This window comes from Aptenodytes forsteri, unplaced genomic scaffold (genome assembly GCF_000699145.1).
Source record: "Aptenodytes forsteri isolate BGI_AS27 unplaced genomic scaffold, ASM69914v1 Scaffold180, whole genome shotgun sequence".
NCBI classification, from domain to species: domain Eukaryota; kingdom Metazoa; phylum Chordata; class Aves; order Sphenisciformes; family Spheniscidae; genus Aptenodytes; species Aptenodytes forsteri.
The window spans coordinates 435,210-451,576 of record NW_008795486.1 but is presented as its reverse complement, the minus strand read 5'-3'; positions in this window follow the sequence as shown (position 1 = coordinate 451,576).

The window sequence follows — 16,367 nt, the reverse complement described above, 5'->3', positions numbered from 1 at the left end:
TACCCTCCTTTTTTTCTTAGCAGCGGCAGTCATAATGCGTGGGGCTGACTGCCTCACCCTGGGCGACCCCCTGGATGGACCTTCATCTGCATCCTTAGCAATCAAGTAGTTATTGATAGCAATCAGTAGCAATCGATGCTTGTGGTTTACACTAACAGAAGTATTCGATAGAAAGGTTATAACTATTTTCCAATATTAATCTTCCATGTCAGCAGGTGCTGTAATTTCTATTGATTGCTACCTCATTAGTGGAAGGCAAGCCAGGAGATGAGCAAACAGCCATAACTGGATGAGGGGGGTTTCTGTAAGCTGGTTTCTTTACCTGTAATTCTGCTCCACATTCAGGAGACGCTGATCCTTTATAGAAAACCTTTAAACATTTGTACTTCTCAGTTCAACATCTAGTTGATTATGCCTGTGAAAGCTAAAAAAACAGCTTTCATTTTGACTCAAAATGCCATGAGTAAGGCAATGTGACATTTTTGTGTTTAAAGGCGATTTCTGCCATTTCATACTGCACTTCCTGATTTTAAAGCCTTTCTCATGTAGGTAAAACTTTGTGCAATTAATGTCAGGTCATTGATCTTATTTTGGAAGCTATTAATGACTCACCCATCTCCCCTTGGCCCCTGATCTTCATCACTACCTAGCAATGTATGGCCATCAGTCTGGTTGTATTTTGGTTCCAAGATGGACTTTAGGGGGTTTTAGGACACTTGTTAACATTTTCTGTGCTTTGTTTCCTCCACCTCCACCCCATAAAATGATGACAGCAATACTTAACTTCCTCATATCTTTAGTTTTCTTATAAGTGCACAAACACTGTGAAACAGAGATAGACCTCAAGTACATGTTTCCATAGCTCCAAGCAGATGCAACCGTGATCTCTACTGGGGCCAGGAGGCACCACTGTTATAGAAATGATAATGTTAATGCACTGCCTGTGGGGGTGTTATCTCTCACAGAGGTGGAAAAGACTTATGAAAACTGACTGAATTATTGTTGCTTTCTTTGTCTGCATGTTGCAGACACTCCACACTGTATAAATGCAGTTGCAATGTAATATACCCACGCAGAAAAGACTGGTAAATTCTGCTGAGATGTTAACCTCAGATCTCCATCTATGCATTTCTTCTTGATATCCATCAATCCCCAAGGTGTGGTAGGGGACCTGCTGATCTCAAAGCACGTCCTACCAGTCCATCACCGATTAAACCCATGCTGCTGCACTCCTATGAAGCAGGGAAATTGGTGATAGTGGGGAAGCAACGAGAGGGAATTTCAACTGTGTAGTAAGTTTCTTTGGAATGTGAATCAGTTTCCAGATTAATGTTGTGAAACAATTGAATGATTTATTTAAAAAGTGGATTGGATAAAGTCATGGAAAATGCATCAGAGAAGAATTCTGTTCCTGGAAGATGGACTAGGGGAAAGATGAGGTTTGCTTGAACTCTGACTCTTGCTGATCATTTTCTGATCTTCCTATCTGAGAATAGGGCACTATTGCTACACTTCTTCAGGGGAAGACCAAGAATGAAAAATGTGTAAGAATCAGTGAAATCTCCTTTTACTATAACAAGAAAAAGCTGCCTAGTGGGCAACTGGGAAAAAAGGAGAGTTTCTGAGAGTGGCATGGACAATAATACACTAAGACTGTATCCGCTGGTCTCATCTAGCACATTTACCTAGTTAAGATTCCACTGGCTGCCATGGAGTTATTCCTGATTTACCTCCAGCGTAATTAAAAAGGCTCAGCAATAATATATCTGGAACACTTTTTTTACCTGCTCAGAATCCATATGCCATTTTTTTATCTCATTGCTCATACTTAACAACATACATAAAACCAATGAGGGGATTACAGACTGGACCCTATTTTAAACAAAAATAGTTGTATCCCTACCCTGATATCTGCCTTTGATGATATGAATCAAGTCACCTTTTAGGAGTTTGAGGATAAGCTATATAACATGAAGAACAAAGCTAGCCTCATCCAAAGCAAACCTGGCCTCAGACCTAATGCTGTGCAAATTGAGCTACACTGCTCCTAAACTGAAGACCAATGAGGTCACTTTAGTGACTTTGCATGTATGGTGGCAGCCCCACTCAGGAGAAATTAGTAGCTCCAGAGAAGCCCCAGGGCCAAGCAAGCTCTTTGTTCCCCAGTGTGTCCTATAGTGCCCCTCTGGGAGGAGAGGAGAGGTTGGATGCTCAGCTCATGCACCAAACTAAAGCTTAACTCAGCAAAATGCTTAGGCATATGTTCAACTGTAAACACACGTCTAAGAGATTTGCAGTAATGCAACCAAAGAGCTTGCATCTAGTGCCAATGAGAATTGACGTGAAGGAGGCACCAAATCCAAAGCAAGCCTTGCTTCCCTTTAGGTAGCGGAGAAGGGGGAGGTTACAAGGGTTTTTTCAATTTGGCAGGCCGTAAGTTTTTACTTCTCTCTGAAAAGAAATCCTGTAAATTAGTATTTGTCCTCTTACAGTTAGGGGCCCCACGCTTGCTGTTGCAAAGGTTCCCCCAAGATCTGCTGTGCAAGGTATAACTGGCATCTAGCTTTAATCTCCCAAATATTTTCTTTTTTTGTTTTAGTGGGAAAAAGTTCTGTTTAAGAGCATAACATAACAGTTGCATCAGAAGCACTGGGGGGTGCTGACTTCTGGCTGGGAGAGAGGCACAGAGAGGAACGAGTTGTCAGAGATGAGGAGGGCTCACCAAAGGAACAGCAGTGTGCAGTGCCGGTGCAGGGGTTAATGAAGGGCTGTCACATGTACAGATGTATCAGGTTTCTTTACTTCTTGTGTCACCTGCAAGTCCAGGGCTCTGTTTCCAGGCATGCATGGTATGGGTCTCCCACCAGTATCGTGGATGAGATCCTACCAGGCACAGTTAGGCAGAGCAGCTATCTGCTTCCTACTCTTCCACAAGACCTGTTATGGGCAGAAGTCTCCTTTTAACTTTAGTGTGGCAAAGATTTCACCCAGGCAGCTCTGCAATGCTTCTCACATGTGGGCGGTAAAGCCATCTCCTGCTCCTATCAGCTTCTCATGAGCTCAGAATGACAACTACAGTTCTCGACCTTTGGTTTGCAGATGAGAAGTGAAAAGTAGGTGACAATAAGCAGAATTGCCTGTCAACCCCTCGTACAACAATGTTTCCTTAAATAGGATTTCTCTTCAGAAATAAAAGGTTCCTCAGAAAGCAGAAAGCTTCTGTCCAAAGATACTCTTCAATATCACTAAAGCTGTAAGGAAAAATGCCTTGAGGGCAACAACGTCCAATATTTTTCAATTTAGGAAGCAGAAGTAATTCCTTTTCTTACAGATCTTACTGCTATCTACAGCTATGTAACAGAAGAGCATAGAGAAGATGGAGACAGACTCTTCTAAGAGATGCACAATGATATGACAAAAGGCGATGGACACAAGTTGCATCATGGGAATCTCCAATTAGATATATGGAATTTTTTTTTACCACAAGCGTGGTCAAACACTGGAACTGGGACACAAATAAGACTGGACTTGACGGAGCTACCTGCTCTACATGGACCCATTCTGAGTGGGAGGTCAAACCAGATGACCTCCAGAGCTCCCTTCCAACCTAAATTATTCTATGATCCTGTGATTCTTAGAGTCGCATACACTGAAGCTATGGCTTCATTTTTTTTTTTTTTTTCTTACAGCAATGTAACATGAGGTTCAGTTTCTTGTTTTGCAACTCAAAATTTAAATTTTGTAGTTATTTTTTGCAAGGAGCTGTGGAAGCACCTACTTAATCTGTATGGGAGCACTACTAATTCTTTTATGTGCATCACTATAATACAGAACTATTCTGTACTGCTGTGTAGTCTGTGGAAACACATTTCTACCCTGAATTACTCTTATTTTAGATAAAGAAAGACAACAAAGAAGAAACAAAGTAAATTCTCCATGACATGCAGCATGCAAACAGGGCTACGATCTCAATGTACAATGTCTGCCAGACAAGATCCAGTCCCCTCTGCCTGGCAGCAGAGGAGGACCTGAACCATCCAGCCCACCTCAAGGAGCCACACAGCCGACTGTTATGACTTTTAAAGCCTCAGGTTGCCCAGAACCAGGCCAGCAGCTCCAGAGTGAGACTTTAGTAAGACTGGTTCCTAACCAATGTGCAACAGGATTAGCTACAGTGATGGCCCTGGATTCCCAGCCATTATACTGCTTTTATTTTGCTGTAACAGCTCGACTGCAGGCCATTTGGCATCTGAGTAAGAATTGGGAACACTGAATGGTATTCAGACTATCTACATTGGTTTCCAAGATTTAGGTGGAACTTATTGCCTAGATCCAAGAGCACTACTCAGACTGATGGCTGTCCAGGGCCCCCTAAACTTGTCAGCACATAAAAATCTAATGGCACCCTGGTGTTAACTGCAGCACTCATTAAGCACCTAAACATGCCCAATCAGCTAAGTGGGAATCTCCCACCTGAACTCTCAGAGTTCAACATCTCAGAGAAAGAAGTGAGCCCCTGAGGACCTTCATCCATTTGGTACATCCAAAGAACACTTGGTGCGCTTGAACAGTGCTGGCCAAAGGACGTCACCTCTCACATAGCAGTTAAAGGACGAGAATCGCTGATGGGATTTGAACCTACTGCAAATCAAAGACATGCTGAAGAAAATGAGTCTTTTTATAAACAGAAATGCACTTGTTCATTATCAGTCACTATACTAAATTAAGAGAATGAGAAGGAAATTTGTACCTTTTATCTGTGAAAGGAATTTATTAAAACAATTCTTTCCTTTACTGTCCTGTTATGAAAACTTCAGCTGGATAAGGAGGAGACTGTTATTGCCAGCTTAGCTTACTTCAGGAAGCCCTTAGGATGGGTCAGGGTATTCCCCAGTGTTTGTTCCAGCAAGAAGACAGCCCCGCAGATGCATGGAATCGTATAACTTAATGATAATGGCACTAATAACTCATCTAGCTGCAGTAAAATTTTACTACATAACATTTCTGGTTAATAAGTAAAACATATTGATTAATAAATGAAATCGTTAGAAGACCTTTAACAGCACATTGGGGATATAGGAGCGGGCTGGTCAACAGCGAAATTATTGATGCAGACAACCTACCACTGCTCCTTCTGAAATTAGTCAAAAATTTTGCCTCTAGCTTTCCAGGGAACAACAGCAGGTTCAGAATACTATCACATGCTAGTCTCCTCCTTGATAACCCTAGAAAACCCAGCTGCTTATCAGCTTCTGACAAAGGGAAGATTCAATTCATAATGGTCAGGAATCAATTCTGTGAAATACTCCAGCTCTATCTTATGCTTGCTCCCACAAACAGATTTTTGAAAGGGTTGGGGAACTTTCTGACCAGTAATGTTTAACATGTGTTAAGATAAGGAGAGTCAAATCTCTTCCTTCAGGCTATTTGTCCTGGAATCAGGAAAAAAACTCTTCTCATTCATCACTGCACAGCTGGCACATCAGGGATATTTTCCGGTATTTAGAAGCATCATCCACTGCTAGGTTTGATGAACTAGTAAAGGATGCCAAAACCTATTCTCCCATTCATCAACATATACTGCTGTTAAGTGGTGTAAGAATTTTTTTGTACTGGTAGTAAGAAAAATTAGAGAAAATAAGACAGTCCTACAAGGAAAGACAGCCCTCATGTCTCCTCCTATGGGAGAGTCCCTCATTTTGCCCCAAGACTGCAAAAATTCATCTTATCTCTTGCAAACCGAGATTGCACAGATTCTTGCTGGCAGCACACAGCAAAGCATTGCAATCTCCGTTGTCATTCAGAAGCAAAAAACTCTGACTGGCAGCAAAGGAGGTTTCCTTTGTCTACTAGTGAAATATTCTGCCATGACATTTGCAGTAGGTTGCTCTATTATCAAAGTAAAAATTAATTCCTACACATTGTTAACAAAATAGCATGCCTGTTATTTTACTTACAAACTGCCAGTTACATGATTCACGAGGAATTATTTTATATTGCAGTGTCTTTCCATTCTGTATAAAAATAGCTTTTCATTCAGTGTTTCTTTCCAAGTTCCACATGTTGTGAGCACTCAAGCCATCAGATGTTCCCCAGTGATGCATAATGATTTATAAACCCTCTGCTTTTCTGTGTTCTAAAATGCACCTATACCGAATTTGAACAAAATCTGAAATTTAATGTCTCAGCAACTTGGGTAGCAGAGTTAGAGTTGGAATCTGTCCTTGACCTCCTCTGGGAACACAAAGATTTCCACACACTAGCATCGTGCTTTGGCCTCTGAGTGATCTGGGTTGCACAAGACTTTGAGCTGAACCTGGATTGCCTAAAGGAGGTTGGGGCAGGTGAGGCAGGAGGAGTTAAAATGTCCAGAAAAACAAAGGTGAAATTTAAATGGACTACTTAGAGCAAAATCTAGGACACCTCGTTAATAGAAAACCACAAAATGTCACAAAAACTCTATGCCTCAGGAATTGCCTAGCAGGGCAGCATTATGGTGCTCCTCAGCAGAGAATAACATTCCGCTTCTGTTGCCAACCCTGGCATATCTGGATGCATCATCATGAAGAATCAGAAAATCTACAATGAAATCCACGCTAGCCCTGAATCACATCATTGATATGTTAACATCATTCACAGTTTCCAGTCCCATGATAACTCTCCTTCTCAGGAGAGCAATAGGGAATTTCCATCAAAATATTTCTGATGAAGAAAAAATCAGTTTCTGCATAATCTAAGCTTTTGGTGAGAAGATTTTAATTTCTCACTGGGACCACTGATGTTGAACACGTTTTGAAATCTTTGGCTGCCTGAGCTGCTGCAGTATCTCTTGAAAGACGCAGTGCAGCTGACTTACCCTGTGGGCTGGATTATAGCGTTCATAATTTAGCAATGCCTCAGCTCATGCTGGAGCACGGTGGCACATCCCAGGACATGGATCCATCAGAATCAAAACTCTCTACCATCACCTTTTTTCCCCTGGAAAGTGTCCATCTGTTGAAAACCAGTGAAAAAAAAAGTCAAATAATCAAATATTGATATCAATAATAAAATTTCAAATAGAAAATATCAAATTATTTGAATTTCTAGTGGAATTCATAATGAAGTCAATTGACTGAAACCTTAAAAACAAACTGGGATTTTCTGAGGGAACAAAACAAACAAAATAAGGCAAAATGCTACAAATATTCAAACACAACTCATTAACAAACTATTTCACTACAGTGAGATGTTGCAGGTAAATGTGCATTATAACCGGGTGTAGATTTTTTACAAAAATTATTGTACCATAGGATGAGATGCCATGGGTGAAGGGAATGTTATGAAGCTAATGTGGCAGAGGGGAGACTGAAGCAGCCGCTTTCTTCGTATCTATCCAAACCGTGATCAAAGCCTTTTCTTTGGAAGGTGACAAAATTGAATCTGAGAGAAACCAAACCGTGATCAAAGCCTTTTCTTTGGAAGGTGACAAAATTGAATGAGTCTGAGAGAAAGGAGAGAGTTGGCAGGTTGGCAGCAAATCAAGACTGGGCAATAACCGCAAACAGTCACAGGAGATAATTGCACAGACAGTGAGCTGTAGCCCCATCAAAGCACATACCTGATGTATTGTCTCCACCTCTGACAGACCCAAGGGTGTTGTCCTTTGTACATTTTGGCAAAACTTGTGTCACTAGCCATGTCAAAAAAGTATAAATGAGTTGGCAAGAAGTGAATGTTTCCGACTTCTCTCATGAACCATCATAACCATACTTTGGTCATATATACTTTTACGAACTTTATTTGCTTAAGCCACAGAAAAACCACAGAGACAACAGTAAATATTTGTGCTTTCATTCCACAAGGGAGTAACTAGGGCTGAGAAAAGTGTAAAGTGTGAGATTTGTTGTATCTGTCTTTAAGATAAGGATTCAATTAGACACTCAGCCATCTCCATTTAGGTGGCTACACTTATGCAGCTGCTTGCACATAGGTGTCTAGAGTCATTTGAGACACCTTAAGGTACCTTACCTGCTGGTCACCTTCAGCTGCTGGTTCAGAAGGGCACAGGTCTCCCATAGGGTATGCATCACATTTGCCAACCCCATGCAGATGTTTCAGATACCCTAGAGCCCCTCAGAAACCACAGATGTTTATGGGTGGGCCACTGAATTGAGCCTTAGATGTTTAAATTCCCCTGACATCAATGGAGAGTGATTCCATAGTCAATGGCCCCTGAGGAGTGATTCAGCTGGCCAGCTACCGGGTGTCTGCTTTGAGGTGAAATGATTTCCCCTCTGGGATCCACTGACTGTATTGACTAGGGCCAGGGTTCAGTTCATCGGGATGTTCTCTGCTACTTGATACACCCTAGGGTGTCTGAGACGTGCACTGATACGATACAGCATTTACATATTTCTGGAACAGCAGCTGGAAGCCGGGTGGGAACAGTGGGACATCTCAAATGGTACTGCATACCTGTGTATGAGCAGCTGAGATGAGTTCTTATGATTCATCCTGGGTGCTTAGAGACCGAGTTCACATGCAGACACTTACCTGAAGATACCTAACTTTAAATGTCTTAGTCTGGAGCTGTACCCCCCCCAAAGGACCCTATTTAGTTTCCAGCAATCAGCATTTAGTGCCATTTGAGACACTCTCTGCAACTTGGACTCCAGCTGCCACTCTTGAAAGACATGTGTCTCCTACCGGCCTCATGTCATCCCTGCCAACCCCATGCAGCTGTCTCAGGTCCCTAGAGCATCTCAAATTACTCTAAAAGCCTCCAGCTGGTTAACTGAGTTCTGGAAATGTCTGTGATATGGTCGCCTACACTAACAGAGCTAATGATTCAAAGTTTCCTTTATAGCCAGTGGAGGAAAAATTTGGTTTAGGATACATAGCCCAGCACGACCATTCTTCTTTTACATTCTGGTTACTGCTCTATGAAACGATCGTAATTCTCAGGAGCTTTCAGGCTGAGAGGTACATTGATAGAAACTGCTATTTTGCTAGAAATGCCATCATGGAATGGCAGGTAGCCCAGTCTAAAACTGCTCTGGGTCAATAAGCTTGAAATAAGCAACACCTTTAATCCCTGAAGAGCCAGGAAGACAAAAAAATGCTGGCAAGGGGAAGAGCTCACTGCGCATGTTATGCTCAGTCGTGTTTGCATCCTAGAGGTATCAATAAGTTTGGGACTTTGCATGAGGCCAGAAAATAATATGATATTTGCGTCCTTTGAACAACTTTGAGTTCCACATATAAAAAAGTGAAATTTCTTTCTTTAGGCAGTAAGCCACCAAAGGCCCATGTTTTCGGAGGTGTCACAGCTATTTAGTTAACTTTGTAAATTTACCTTTTTTACTCTAGAGTTTGCACTTTTACTTACAGTCTGGTATCTGGAGAAATGAGGTATTTTCAGATATTTGCAGTGAGCAATCTGAAAAAGTATTCATTGAGTTAATAAAACTATTCCTAGAGTTTGACTTCCAGGGAGATGCAGCACATTTTCCTGATATTATGCAGTGCACTTATTGCAGCCTCTCAGTACTTAAAGGGGGCTTATAAGAAAGATGGCGACAGACTTTTTAGTAGGGCCTGTAGCAATAGGACAAGGCGTAATGGTTTGAAACTAAACGGGGGATAGATTTAGACTGGACATAAGGAAGAAATTTTTTACGCTGAGGGTGGTGAGACACTGGCACAGGTTGCCCAGAGAGGTGGTGGATGCCCCATCCCTGGAAGTGTTCAAGGTCAGGTTGGACAGGGCTCTGAGCAACCTGATTTAGTTGAAGATGTCCCTGCCCATGGCAGGGGGGTTGGACTAGATGACCTTTAGAGGTCCCTTCCAATCCAAACTATTCTATGTTTCTTTGATTCTAAATTTCAGTTGGCTTATTTTAAAGATTTACTTTAGAATGAGATATACCATACCCGGAGGAGCAAACTTCTCTCAGTTCTTAATAAATGGAAGGGGACCAGCTCAGAAGCACACACTTACACTCAGTCAGCTGAATCCCATCTCTCGGGAGTTACCCAAGCTGCAAAGAGAGCTCCAATGTGAATTCAGATCCACTGCAGAGACACAGCCAATTCACCAAGGTTTGGTGGACCACTGTGAGCCCCAGTCAAGCAGCACAACTGTCAGTGGCTGGGTTTTAGTTATGAGGCAAGATCAAATTAAAACCTCAGTGCAAGAGGTTTAAGATGATGAGTTTTAACATGCATTTGTGATAGAGTAAGAAAATAGTCACAGCCGTGTGCACTTCAGTACACAGTCGGCTGACGTATAGCAACTGTGTGCCTGAGCCCGGAGCTACAATTCTTGCTTTAACCCACCACCACTGTTTTTCTGTAACTATTACTAAGCTTTTCCAAGAGGTGCCATGGTAACAGGCACCCTGGAATTACTTCCCAGACTATATAGCATCTTATGCAAAGTGGCCTGGCAGGTTTTCTGTTTCTAATATTCAAAAGATTACCTTCAAGGTAGCCCATATATTTTCAGATCCTTAAATCCCTTGACACCTGGACACTTTGTATGTAGTTCTGAACATACCACAATTTTGCTCCCAGACTTCAGAAAATCATTTAGAAGTAGAGCAGGCATGAACAGCACAAGGCACTTTTATCAAGGAAGAAAAATAAACGGTAGCTACCCAAAAGAAAGAGTCTGGCTAAAGTAAGGCATCAAGTCAGCAAAGGAAAGTTAGTCTACTGGTTTTGTATGAGGATAAGGAATGCTGTTTCTAGCTACGCTTGCCGCTAGCCAGCCTCATGTTTCATTCAGGTAGGATTAAAGGCTCATGCCGAGCATTCACAGGGACCATTCCCCATCTCCCCATCGTGCCCCGTCTCCCCTTTGCATCCTTCTCATACTGCCACACTCCCTCCGCTGCTCTTCATCCACATGTAGGTCCAGGGAGCTTTGTGCAGGAGCCAGGCACTACGCCGGTCCCGTCACGCCGTGCTTCCCTAAAACCATCAGGCCACGCAGTGCCGCAGCCCAGGACGGGAGGACACAGCGGGCAGCGTTTCTCAGCTCTCCCAACTGCAGGGGAGGACAATACATGCCGAGGCACGCACCCCTCGCCCGCCCCATCCGCACCCACGGCTCTCCCTCCACAGCCCTACCCTGGGCTGGGGGGCTCTGGAGGGCAGCAGGGATTATCGGAGCACAGCACCGACGGCTCCTGCCTGCCAGCCAGCCCGCTCCTGCCCGCCTGCTGTTAATCCCTCTATGAAAGTCCCAATAAATTACACAAAACTTCTCCCAGGAGGCTGTTACAAAAACAATGATGATTTATGCAAGCCTAACAAATAGGCACTTGGATACCATGGTGATTAGCACTGTGAAAGAAAAAAAAAGAGTTTTTCTTCTCTCTTTTATCTGACTTGTGAATTCTCTAGGGAATGTGCCTTTTTGCATATGCACGTACCACAGGACAGGCAAGGGCAGAGGCATGGTCTTTCTGAAACCCCTGATGCTCACCTGAATTATGAACAGCATGGAAATTCAGAATAATCTCAGCCAGCCTGACTTCCACCTTTATTAAGTGTCACAAACACAGTTCTTGAGTGACAGGCAAATTTCCTGCACCAAATGCATTCAGTTGCCCAGACCTGCAAGAAAAGAGTAAATACTCTAATTTGTTAAGCCTTCAACCACTGTCTTTTCCCCTCAGCCCTGGCAATGACATTATCCTCCCCACTGGTTCATTGCCTCCTCTCACCATCATCGCTACACCTACCCATCTGCTGCATCAGCAGCTTGGAATCACCTCCCAAATCTTCTTGTCTACCCTCCACAGCTGTGCTACTTAAATCTCTCCCAAGAAACCAGCTTGGCCACCTTCCTACCTGCAAAACACAAGCTGTTTGCATCCAAACTCCAACAGCCGGTATTCATGAGGCTTTCCCCACTGCCTCACTTCGCTCAGGGACAGGCCCGTCCTCTCCTAAAAGTGCTCATGGAGAAAGTGAAAGCCCCTTCGGTGGCCGGACTTTGCCTCTGCATAGAGCCTCTTCCCTTTCCCTTTCCTCACACCTTTGCAATAGAGGACAATAGGCTTTGTATGTGTTTGGACTGATATTTGGTGGGCACAGAGAGCAGATTACAGCAATGTTAATTGCAAACCACCAGCATGGAGGAGTACAGTGTCTTGTTCACCTAGAGAAAATACATTTGCAGGGTGTACCTGCACAAAGGCCCTGATTTTAAAAGGTGAAAACCTATGGGTCAGAACTGGGTGATGCAGAGCTGCGTACAGCAGTGACACAGATTGGCTGTAGGTACCTTTTTTTCATAACAAGAAAAGTGTTGCCAGTTGTTTGTACCCAGCCAAACTTACCACCAGTATCCCTGGAGCCATCACGCCCCTTTTCCATGTCCGAGTAACTGGAGGGACTACCCTGGAAAATATATGAGAAAAGCTGGCTGAACACGACTGACTTGCTGCAATGCTCCTGCTATCCCCACAGCAGAGGGGACACATCTTAGGGAGCTGAACGAAGAACCCATTCCTGACTGCCACTGATATCCAAACATGAAATGCTCAGGACAACTGGCACATGAAATAGTAGACTGATAAATAATCAAATCAAAGCCATGGTGTTTCAATGGGAATCAGGGGGGTTTCGTCCTTAGAGAAAATGGCTCATATCCCTTTGGAAAAGAAGAATGAACAGGTGAACTTCACCAGATGGGACTGTGGAATCTGAGAAAGGAAAATGGAGACAAACAAGGTACTTTGATGACAATACTCAGCCCCACCTCTTTCTTTCTGGGACCCTATGCCTCTCAGCCATTGCCCCATCTCTTAATCTCCCCAGACATCTCCAAATCTTGGTCCCTATTCTAGGCCAAGCCTAGAAAGTGCCCACAGCTGATGAACAGTCTCGATGTTGTAAGCCTCTTCCCCCTGCCCCACAATAATGTAACAATAAGTGTTGAATAAAGCCCAAGACATCTTGCAGGATAGACAGGTCAGATCCAAATGCTTTGCCTTTCAACAGATTTTGCTTTCTTCATGCCCATTTTCTAGTTGTAAGTATTCTTACAAGGCATGACTTCAATATTCAATTTTCACAGCGTTGATAAGTAGTTTCTCAAACCCCAGATTATGCACAGTGCATGCACAAATAACTCTGGTAATAGCAAAGGGATTATATAAAAAAAGTAAAAGACTGAGTAAATAAATAGCTCCTGGTTAAAAATCTGAACCTCTCATTGGCTTTAATGCAAACATTTCCCCTTGAGTGTGTATCCACTTGAATCATTCACCTCTCTGTGGAAGCGGATTTTTACACTTAAATGGTCTTCAAAGGCACAAAATACGGCAATGATTTATACATGCATGCGTGTGTATCTATGTCTATGACCATCGTCTATGTATATATATTTGTTAGTGGTAGAACCAGAGCAGTTCTGAAGATCTTTTCCAGACCTGTTTTTCTGTAATTCTGTGAGAAGAGACTAATTAGGAACCCATTTTCAGAGGCACTGAGTATTCCTGCTGCTACCCCAAAAACAGCTTGCTTAGAGATCAACTCCTATGAAAATCCTGGCCTTGAGGCTTATCTCCCCATGAGAAGTGCAATGGTTTACATTAAAGCCATTTAAAAACAATTTAGTGTTCTTATTTTTTGCTAAGCAGTGGGTTATATTGTTTTAATTTGAGTTAGTAAGGATTTGACTGAAATCAATGTGAGCTGTTTTTCTGTTTAATGAGTTCATTCCTATTAAAAATATGCCTTTATTAGGTTCATGGATGTTTCTTGTATAAATCAGACCTTAGAGCCCCTAAAGGGCTCTAAGATGCACAAAGGAAAGATAATGCTTATCTTTATTTCCTGTTTTTTCTGCACTAAGTTACCCAACAGCACATGAACCTATCTTATATAGCACTATTTCTGCAGTCTTTGGGCATCTCACAATGCACCTGGGAAGCAGAGAATAATTTTCTTTCCCATTTACCTACAGGGAAGTGAGCTGGAGAGCAGCCCTAAGCCCTCACCGTACCCAAGCTGGGTCCTACGTTCAGCTCACCAGCCACTAACCCATGAACTGCTCTTCTCCTTTCGCCCTATAGCTCTCTCCCTGTTCCTATAATGCACCTGGCTTACCACTAAAGACACAAAGTCTCTGACAAAACCATGGGGCCAGGACACCCACATGAGACTGAGGACCTCCCCCTAAGACTGAGGGCAGACCAGAGCATCTCCTGCTCCCTCCATCCACTGGGGTTCCTTCCAAAGAAAGAAAAGGGATATGGCATCCCTGGGTCTTGGCCTAACTTGCAGTCTGGAGACCATCCCAGGACCTTGAAGCAGGGAAGTGCTTTTGGGCACCAACAGCTTAGATATAACCTAGAACCACTTGCACAAACCTGTTTTTGGCAAACAGCTTCCCCCCCTTCCATTCAATGTGCTTCATTAAGTCAGATGCAGTGGCTGATGTTTCAAGGGGCGTAAGTGCCAACGTGGTCTGAGCTACGAGAACTTCCCCTGTGGCTGCCAAAGAGGTTGTGTGAAAACCATGACAGAAGAAGATGAGTGCAGCAGGGAGCAGGAAAGATGAATATGGAGTTGAAAATGAGTGGAAATGCTCCAGTGCCAGATTTTAAACTGCACACAGGGGCATTTACTCTCCTTCTTTCTTATGCAAAACTCAAAAATAACTGTAGTGCTGATGTTTCAGGAAGACTCGAAAAGAGACTTGGTGGTACAAGCATTCAGCGATCTCGTCTCCTTTCCTTTCGCTAGGACTGGAGACCTTCTTAAAGAGAATCACACTTGATTTTTTAGGAAGAAAAGTGTTATACAAGAAAGGAGGTATGACCCACCTAATTTTATAAGCATCCAAAGCCATATTTATTATTTACATAAGTACTGTATGTTAGGGAGACCTCTTAGAATGGTATTTGGAATTAAAAACAACCTGTAATACTGTGAAGCACTAAAGCTCTCATCTGGAGATGCAGTCAGGGGAGAAAATGAAGAGGGGGAATCTGTAGGCAGATTTCTGACAAAAACTGCTGTTTATATCCAGGCAAGGCTAGGAGGCGAGTGCCAAGATTCCTGCAAGATTTTCCAAACCTGGTGCCCGCAGTTTGGCTCCCACATCCATCCTTTGGCACCTGTTTGGAAGCGCAGAGCACCCTGGCTGCTCTCCCCGGGTTGTGCAGGGATGCAGCATGCTGACAGTGCTGCGTCTGTGCTGGAAACCTCACCGGCCCCGCGCGTCCCTCTGTTGCTGTCTCACACAGATGTGTTTCATTTGGAAGTGGGGGCAGATGGCATGAATTCATTTATTTCTACCACATAAACAGAAAACAAAACCCAAAACAGGACGTGCAAGAAGAGGCTGTACTCTGCATCCTGATCCCAACATCCACACAAATACAGCTCAGTCCTGCAGGATGCTACCAGATGGAGACTATGGTAATTTTGAAGAAAAAAACGACAAATACCATTTTGTGAGGTGGGGGGTGTTCATTTAAGTTTGCATTTGGCGGAGCAACAGACCTTATCTGTCTAAAATACACCACCTAGAGTGGCACTCCACAAAAATAAGCCTTTGCTTCTACCTCCCCCACTGCCCACTCCTTTCCTGGAGCTCAGAGCTTGCGTAGGGTTTTGGGCGGTGTAGCCAACCACCTCCTGTAGCATCCAGAAGAGGAGAACAATTTTTTCCAATAGAAAGAGGAATTCAAGGAGGTTGACAGGAACAAGGACACAGCAGTGAAGTCCCAACATCCATCATTTCATGGAAAAGACCAAAGACCGGTCAGTAACTGCCAGCGGGTGGGACAACAGCTTTAAGCCATATTTTAAAGAAAATGCCTGACCTCACCCTGGTCCTGTGCACGACATACCACTCCAAGCCACACTCTCATCCAGCTAACTCAGTGTTTTCCTTAGTCATCCCACCCCAGTGCTGACCAGCTCCAGAACTGTTCAACCATTCATAATATTTCTGTCGATATAAAATAGAAAGCAAAGCTCTTCTGTTACCAACTCTTCCTGAGTAAGTTTTCACAGTGGATCATATCCATCTGCATACACACAGACATTCATTTCTGTAATCTAATAGAGGTAGTTTTCTCCAAAAGGCTAAAAAGCAAAAACCAAAACAGCATGAAGAAAGATTATTTCTATAATCAAACACTCAGGAGTGTCTCAGATGGTACATTCAGTACCTGGAGAGACATGTAGGCTGCATCTGAAGTTGTCCTGATACCATGCCCATGGCATTGACTTCAAGCTTGAACTCCCCGGCCACTTTCACCACTTGGCTCTTGGATCCAGCTGTGCCTGTCTCCTGCATGGCCTCTTTGGCCTCTTCAGGGATCTGCTTGGTAGAGTGCCGTGGGACAAAGCCCTGG